This window comes from Bidens hawaiensis, unplaced genomic scaffold, assembly GCF_021521415.1.
Source record: "Bidens hawaiensis isolate Kalapana, Puna unplaced genomic scaffold, B.hawaiensis_p1.1 tig00023432_1, whole genome shotgun sequence".
NCBI lineage: Eukaryota > Viridiplantae > Streptophyta > Magnoliopsida > Asterales > Asteraceae > Bidens > Bidens hawaiensis.
In genome coordinates this window covers 205,052-212,877 of record NW_027493684.1, presented here as the reverse complement: position 1 = coordinate 212,877, position 7,826 = coordinate 205,052, and positions in this window count along the sequence as shown.

Genomic DNA, 7,826 nt, shown 5'->3' with positions numbered 1-7,826 from the left:
CATCAATACTACTCCCAGACGTACCAACATTTGGTTGCTACTCACCACCACTTTCACCTGCCTCAGGGTATTTTTCATCATCATTTCCCTTCAGTTTCTTTAGCATGTCGTCTTTACAAGTCAATTAAAGAATGATCTCATCTTGCTTCGTTATTTTCTCCCCTTGAGCAGTAACCAACGCACGCAACTCTCGGTTTTCATGTTATACATAAGAGATGTGACTCACCATTTTTCTTTGATAAGCAAGTATATGCTCTTGGAAAAGAAGATTAGTAGCCATATGCTTTTCTTGCAAGTGTATCAAGTTCAACAACTGGAACATCTGTTGTTGAACTGCCATGTTGTGAAAAGAAGGAGGAGCTAGCTGCATCGGACCTACCAAATGATTAAATGACATAAATGAGAAGTTCGGTGGTTGCATAGGTCTCGGTATAAGACTTGTAGTAGCAACAACTTGTTGAGGAGTTAGCATCGGAGATAATACTGCTTGCGGAATCGATGCGAACCTCAGATCCGACGAGACTGCTATTGATAATGTAATCACCGGGGTACTAGTAGGAGTAGTAACCACTAGTATTTGTTCAGACGATACATTAACAGTCTGTTGAGGTTGGAAATCACCAATCTCCACCTTAGAATCTCTATGGATTTGATGTGTTGTAAAACACACTTGTTTTTCGCACCTTTTTTATCATCTTTTTATTGTTTAACTATCTAATGAATAATGGTTTTGGCTTGTTTTAATATGATCTTACAAAGTTTATTATCTTTCGTAGGTTGCGGGTTTTAAAGAAAAAAAGAACCGAGTTTTAATGACAAAGGAAGCGTTTATGATCAAGTTTGAAGACTACAACTCAAGTCCCGACCCAAGCCCGCTTTAGAAAGCCTTTAATTCCATATATTAATATATCATAAAAATAAAATAAAACCTAGCAAGCTCTACAATTCTTGATCGGAAATCTCAAAACAAAAAATATCAAGTTTGTGGGTTTTTGTGAGATTGGTCGGCTAGAATTAAGTTTATTGTTTGTTGGGTTTAAGATAACAAGGCTGAGTTTGTGGCTGTGATTTTTTCTATGGAAGCACAACACACAAATATAATATCAAGACTAAACCAACACCAAAAAAAACCCTACAACAGTTCCGATCTGAACAAGAGGCAGCCAAGGGAAAGAAGAAATATATTTTTTTGAAGCTAGTTGGCTGCTAGGGAAAGAAGGAGATCATCGAGGGACACTTGGTAAAACAGCTACGGGTCATCAACATCAAGAAACTCAGCCATAATATTAAGTATAACTCACATAAACTTTGTTCTTTTGTTCAAGATTCATAACTTGTTGATTTTGGTCTTTAACTTGGATTGTTTTGCATTTGAATTGAAGATTAAGTTGCTATTGATTATCAGTGATCATTGAATGAGTTTAATTATGTTTTGGTTGAGTTATTTGATGTTTACATTAAGTGTTTGATGCTGTCCAAAAATTATGTTAGGCTAAACTTGTTAGTTCTACCTAGGTTAGATGTTTATTGTTGGGTTTTAGTGAGTAATATGGATTGTTGATCATCATGACTTGATTTGTTAAGGAAAAGTTTGGTTTAACATTGAATTAGGTTGTGTTTATTGGCTGTGTTTTTATTAATTATACTCATATACCTCTTGCTTTGATTGATTGAATTGGTTTTGGTTGACTTTAGCTTGTTTGAACTCTTTACTTTGTGTTTAGAGATTGTTTGCGGGAAGTACAACCGTAGGGTTTAAGTGGGTATGTTAATTGATTAGATTCAGCGGGTGAACACCTTCTTAGAGACCGAGAGGTGATAGGAAGTAAGGTCATCTCATAGCTTTTGCTTATTAGATTTAGGATCGAGCGAGAGCAGGTTCGGTTCTTGTCGGGTTTGGGTTTGTGAGCGATTAGTTGATCTAGTTTAAGTTAAACTAAATTGTTCCTCTATCCTTGGTTGCGTAGTATTCGTCCCCATTAGGGTAGTGTGTCGGTGAGTCCAAGAGGAGAGGCGACATTAGAACACTTTAGCAATTCGTTTACCGGTTTGTTCTTTAAATCCATTAAGTGTAAGTTAGAGTTTGTTGGTGAGATCGAGAGGTGATCTAGCTTTCTTGAGTGAGCCTTAGTTGTGTCATCCTTAGAAACCGTTGTCATGAGATTCTTCAATCCATTAGCTTATTATACCTTCAATATGATTCTTACCTAGGTAGACGTTTTCACCAATTGCAGTTAAGTCTATAAGTTTTTATCAAGTGTTTAGTTAAGTTAAGTTAAGTATTGTTAATTAATCTAGTTAAAGTAAGTTAGGTCAAGTAGTTAATTATTAAAAAACATTTAAATATTCTTAGGTGAGTCTTGGTTAGGGTTAAGTATTAAAAACGTTTTCACGTGTCCTTGTGTTCGATGCTCGAACTTCCTTAGTTCTATACTATTAGTGATCAGTACATTTGCCGGTTTTGTGTGGTTTCATTAGGAGTCTTGTTTTATAAATTTAAAGCTTAGTTGTGAGTTACTTAGAAAGAGCATCATTAGACACACATCAGGATTCGACTTTTAGTAGGTTTATCTGAAACTTTAGCTTTGCCCTAACGTTTACGCAAAGCAGATGCATAAGCTGCACGAGCTGCATCACCACCATCTCCACCATTTCCACAATCTCCACCATCACCATCATTGTTCCCACCTTCACATTCAGAATCAGAGTCGTCGTGGATCCAACGATCATCAGGTGGACTTACATAATCTGGTCTAGCAACATGACCTAACAATATCTTAAACTTAGGCCTATTCTCCGAAGTTTGCCCACGATAAGTCCTCAAACACTTCATCGTTTCTTCACTCATGTGTTCCAACACCATGATGTCATCCATAAGATCTGGATCTTTCACCAAGTTTGGTTTCAGGTGGTCAATAATAAGCTGCAATAACCTCGAGTACATGAGGAACTTGTTCCTTCACACGACGAGTGGTGCAGTTCACCATGAGATGATAAAATACAAGCTGAGAGAAGTTAAACGGCTTGTTCATTACTATGACCACAAATGCTAATTGTAGTATGATACGGCATTCATCAAAAGCTCCTTTACATCTTCCGAGACAATGTATAAGTACATGTAGTAGATAATTAAAATGCTCGCATTAATAAGCCTTATTGTACTTAGGCTTCTCTAGATCACCCTTATACTTCAAATGCCCAAATAACCCTTTTACAATCTCCTTATTAAACTCACGTCTATAGTATCAAGAAACTGTAACACCTTGCGTATCACGTCTACATAAATAATAATCTTCTTGTTCTGAATCTCCGCCTTGAACTGCTTTTCTTCTGCATTATACTTAGCAGTATCCCAAAAAGGACGGATAATGCTAAAATATATCAGAGTGTTAGATGAGATAGCGTAGAATATTCTTGATCGTATGAGAAACTCGATCATGCTACCAAACATCGGTCTCCCAAAGAAATCATCGACCAAGAACGCACGGATATTGTGCTTCTTTTCATAAGGTAGCTTAACGACCTGAACCTCTTCTTCAACTTGCTGATCAACAGGCTGAGGTTCTTCTTGAGTAGGAGGAGCATTATTATTCAATTCCTTGGCCATATCTATAAAACCAAACAATTAATATTCATTTTATACTTTAAAACTCTCAAAAAATTTACAAACACTTGGTAAAATTTACATTCTAATCAAAATCAACGAACATGAGTAAACGAATGATCAGTTTGATTGATATTGGTCAAAGTTAAAATTATCAAGAACACAGATAGTCAAACATGCACTTTGAATTTACAATTAAGCTCAAACACCATATTTATACATTAAACTTTGTATCCATGTGTTCAGAAAGATATCGAAAACAAATCCTAACACTTGATTTGATCAAATTGATACATTACAATGGTTTATTCATCAATTTTATATCAATTCAAGATTTCTTCTAATTAAAACCTTAAAGATGGAAAAAATTGATAATCAACACTTCATAGTACTCGATGTTACCTGCTAAGTACAAAGAAATCACTCAAAGATCTATTCAATAAGGTTTATGTTTTTGGATAATTTTGGCAGAGTGTCTCTTTGTATTCTAGATTTTCTAGGTAAAAGTTTTGAATGAATGAAGATCCATTCGTTTAAAATTGGGTTAATAAATGCCGTACACTTGGCACAGAACCCTAGGAAATGAATAGATTCATTCGTTATGTTTAAATACACGAATGACAGTTCATTCGTATGCTTATTCGTTAACATAGTTAACAAATAAACACATACGTTAAACCATAAAGAATAACCTCTTATTCGTTATACATTCGTTGAAATGTTTATAACGAATAAATACCGATTCGTTATCACACAGCGGAAGTGAATGTGCATGGGTAACGAATGTAATACATTCGTTGTCACACTCTAACGAATGATCATCCATTCGTTGTTTACATTAATGAATGAGTACTCATTCGTTACAACAGTTGTAATGAATGGTAAAATTACCTTAAAAATGGATTTTTACCATTTAAAACCCAATAAATTAACTATTGAAACCAAGTTTTGATAAATTTACTTTAAAAATACATTAAGTTTTTACCCAAAAGGTAATAATGTTATGTTAAAAACGATTACATTAACAAACTTAACTTAAATCGTGGGAAAATGTTTTTCTTTTCAAATCATTTATCCACTAAGCTCGGTTATCGAAAATTATCCAGCAATAAAATCATTTTGATATTTTTTTAACAATTTTGAATTAAACTCAAAAAATTAAAACTAAAACAAAGATAAAATGTAATCTATGAAAGCAGTACATATCTTTGTGAGTTGAGAAAAAAATCATATTGATCAAGAAATCCATCCATAACAGGTTTATCTTCCGGCTTTATTATGACTGGTGTTAAGTCGGTCATTGATATTATTTTTCACTTAAATCATGTAACAAATATTTCAGGAATTTCTGTGATATGTTTAAATTTCAGTTAGGGCACAATATATTAGAAACTATCAACCTCTAATCTCGATTCAGGCTTGATTTGATTTTTTACAATGTCACCCCAACTTGACATAAACCTTAGAACCAGCATATCAAAATATTTTACATTTTTTTAGCTTTTACTAGCACCAACTTTCACAACAAGATATACCCCCGTTATCAAGCAGTACCCTAAACTTCCTTTACCATGAAAGAGTATGCACGATTTCATATGTATGGCTTGCAGACATTGTATCCCCTGGGGTCCTTTTATTATTGGTATTAAGACGTGCATAAGGGAGGAACAATGTATGTAACATATGGCCCCTCACATCACCAATATTGTCCGCTTAGCCCATGAAGAGCTCACGGATTTGTTTTTTGTTGCCCAGGTGGAGACTTCCCAAGAGGTCACCCATCCTGCTACTACTTCCAGCTGAGCATGCTTAACTGTGGAACTCTACTCTCATCCACTACCGTTAAGCCCAAAACGCGTTGGTGATTAAGAGGCAGAACATTTACTTATGAACCAAGGATCTCTCTTGTCCACGGCCGATGTGAGATTTGCCTAGGATGTTACAATGTACGACTAAAAGCATGGTTGATCAAGTCAGTAATGAATTTGTACAAGGTACAATAGTGATCAAGTTTAATGACTTATAATGGGTTCACTTATAAAGAAATTTAATATTCACATTTGTGAATACCTAGATGATAAACCACATAAACACTCAATGGTATCCATAAATTTGAAGCATCCCATCAATACATGATTTAAGGCTATAATACCATACACCGTTGCTGATCCAATACTACCAGAAGCTTAAAAAATTACAATATTTTGATTTTGGGGATCATACCGGGACATAAGACTTGAGTATGACAGGCTATTGCATTTCTGCCTTCATCACCAAGACTTTGTAAGAGACTAACACCTATTTCAATTTGGAAACGTTATGTTTATATCACATACTCTACAATTAAGCACACAGTCGTTTATGCCTATTTTTATACTGAAATTTAGAATATAAATGATCAATTTACTATCATTTTCCCTTTTTGCTTCAATACTCATTTTTGAGGAGCACAATTTCTAATGTTTTTGAATTTTCAAAAAATCTTAATGTATTTGGATTTTATCTGTACAAACAGAAAGCACAATATTTTTGTATTTTCCCCATCCCCCCACCCCCAAACCCCAAAAATAATAAAGAAAGAAAAAAAACGAACAAAACTATACAAAAACATAAAAATGATTACATGAACATTGGGATACCAACAAATGATTTTAAACCATTTAAACCAAGCAAAAAATTTGAATCTCGTTTTATCGATTAATTTTTTTCATAGAAATCATGAATAAAATGATAACGAATTTCAATATGTTTCGTTTCAGAGTGGTGCACGAGGTTCTTCGTTATGCATATGACAACAGAGTTATCAATAAAAATAGGAGTAGTAAGAAACTTGAAATCGTAATCCCGCAAATGTTGCTGGATCCATAAAACCTGTGAACTGCAACTCGAGGCTGCCACATATTCGGCTTTAGCGGTTGAAGTGGAGACCGTTGTCTGCTTCTTATACTACAAGGAAACAATCCGGGTCGATGACGTGAGGTCGAAGACTCACTCAAAAATAAACCGATTACAACTATTAGATAACAATAAGCGGGTATCGAACATAGGGAGTTTGTGGAAATTGTGTTACCAAGTAGCTTCATAATTAAACTAAATTAAGCTAAGTGCAAAATTAAATTCAAAAAAGTTGGTTGTTTTGATTAATGAAAAGAACTGAAACAGATAAATGAGTTTTAAACAATATAAGAAAGAATGCTCTCTCCCGATTTCAGGTTTTCAATGTTGATAAAGTTAATGTTTACTTGTGAGATGAACTACACAATTATAGTTCTTGAAAATACGTTTGGATGTGATAAGATAGGACTAAGTACTTGGATTACAAAAACGCAAGGTTGTCACTCAATAATCACTTTAGTATTGTTAACCCTAATTCTCTTCTACTAAATCTCGATTGCCTATGGTACCAAGAACGGATAGTCAAGAACACGAATTTATACCATACTAACAATTACAAAAAAAACACACAATTACCATAGCAAAATAATCATATGATCAAAATACTATCTCACCAATAACATAAACAATTAACAATTATCCAATTAGAAAACCTTACAATTCGGGAGAGAACAATAAGAGTACTAGCCACACATCGTTTGATCAATCATCACCTCAATTAAGATAATCAAACTAATCATAAACCCAAACAAATGATTATAATCACCAAAGTCTTGTTCTCGCTCTCAAAAATTCGTCTCTAACTTGTTTAGAATGAAGGATAGATGAAAAGACAGCCCAAAAACGAGTATTAAAGTAAAAACAAATCGGCAGTTACGACCTGCACCGTGGCCCACGGTCTACACCGTAGGTCATGGTGATCTTCTTGAAATGTTGGACCGTGGCCCACGGTCCCCACCGTGGCCCACGGTGGTCTTCACGGTGGAACAGAGGCCACGGTACGGTGGCCTCTGTCCGTTTTGATTATATTGGACCGTGGCCCACGGTGTTAACCGTTGGTCTCGGTGGACTTCAGCCCCAACTTCTTGTTTTCACTTCTTTTGACCATCTCTCGCGTACCTGGTTCCTTAGGTTTCTTCATGATACATCATAGTAGCCCCAGAACCTCCTTAGAACCTATAATTCACCAAAAGAACCATAGTTATCCAATTCCACAAAATAAAGCAATTCAATACATGATTGCTAACCACATTAGATCAATTAAGGGTTGTCCCATGGACCACCCGTCACATTCCCACACTTACCAGTTGCTTGCCCTCAAGCAACA